We start from the raw sequence: 1,528 nt of genomic DNA on the forward strand, positions 1-1,528 counted from the left end.
CAGAGCTGCTCCACCTGAAGCTGAAGACAAGTCCCACTGTTAACCTGGAGAGAGGAGGAGGCACTTTAGTATAACATGATGACTACATGCATAAGTGTGTGTGTGTGTGTGTTTGCGTATATATATTCTGATTATAGCAGTAAAAAGAAGACGTAATCAGAATTCAGACACATCTGGCAAAAGGGGATTTCTTAGAGGATTTTAAAATGAAGAACGAAATAGCAGTCTGTAACCATGACAACATTTCTCACATCACTCTGCACTGTGAAATCTACTATGATATGTTTTAATAAATGTATTAAGTCCTGAGAACAGGAAAATCTATCTTTTGAAACACAGGCAGTCAGTGCAGTGATTTAAATTTTAAAAAGACATTAAACCAGAACTGAGACAAACACAGTGAAGCCATTCAATGCAGACTGCAATGAGGTTGCATATTGTGTGTATAAACTACTTTAGCTGCTCAAAATGACCTTCTAGATGCTGACATACTAACATACTGAGATAGAATTAAACACAAGACATGTTAGCTAACTGTGCTGTACTCAAATGTTTGGCTGTACTGATGCTAGCACGATAATGGCGTCATGCTAACACTCGCCAACAGACACAGAGTTTAGCTAACATGCAAACCTGTCTGTAAAAACACGAAGATTAAATGACTCAGACGTCTTTATAAGCTCACTGTAGTATCAGTATCCGTTAATAAAGGCAGCTGAGCCACTGCTGACGTGTTTCCCAAACCGTGCAGTGCATCTCCAAAAACTTTAAAGCCAGCTAGCTAAGATAACACAACATAAACACTCACTTAAACTGACCAGTAAACGTTAGCTAACGAGCTTTCATGCCGTTCAAATTAATAAATACGTTTTGATAAACTTCCTGCGGACTTTACCAAGACTAGGGACTTGTTTTTGAGATAGCGACCTTAATTTAATTAACTGTGCATTATTCATGTTATAAACATGGCAGAGAGAAAACAACCAAAATCACAATGGAGGTTTGGTGCATGGAAGAAAACATAATGTCCATCACTGATTTAATTGGATGTAATTAAGGGATTATGTTCAAGCCAAATTTACCTCAACACTTAACATTTAAATGAGAAGTCTTAGAGTTATTTCAGAAACACCTGAGTCAAAAACAAATCTCAAGACATGAGAGGGATATATCCCTGATATATGAAGGATCATCATGGGCTAATCACCTGAGATCTGTAGGTAATAACTGATCTGTACACCTACCACACAGACATGAATACACCTGAACTGAGCAGGTAACTGTTCACATAAAGCAGATTACGACAGAACAGTTTACTAACCTCAGAGAAGAGCCGCTCTGATCAGAGCCATGATCAATCAGCCATTAATAGGCATCTAAAGTTTTTGGAGGGAAACCGCTAACTTCACGCGCGAAAAGAGCAAGACCGCCCCTTTTTGGCATGCACCGCCTGCATTCGTCAGAAAATCTGTGGGCGGGACTTACCACAGAGTCACTAAGTCCTTAAACGTTGTCAACTAGGTCAATT

Source organism: Acanthopagrus latus, chromosome 7 (assembly GCF_904848185.1).
Source record: "Acanthopagrus latus isolate v.2019 chromosome 7, fAcaLat1.1, whole genome shotgun sequence".
Taxonomy (NCBI): domain Eukaryota; kingdom Metazoa; phylum Chordata; class Actinopteri; order Spariformes; family Sparidae; genus Acanthopagrus; species Acanthopagrus latus.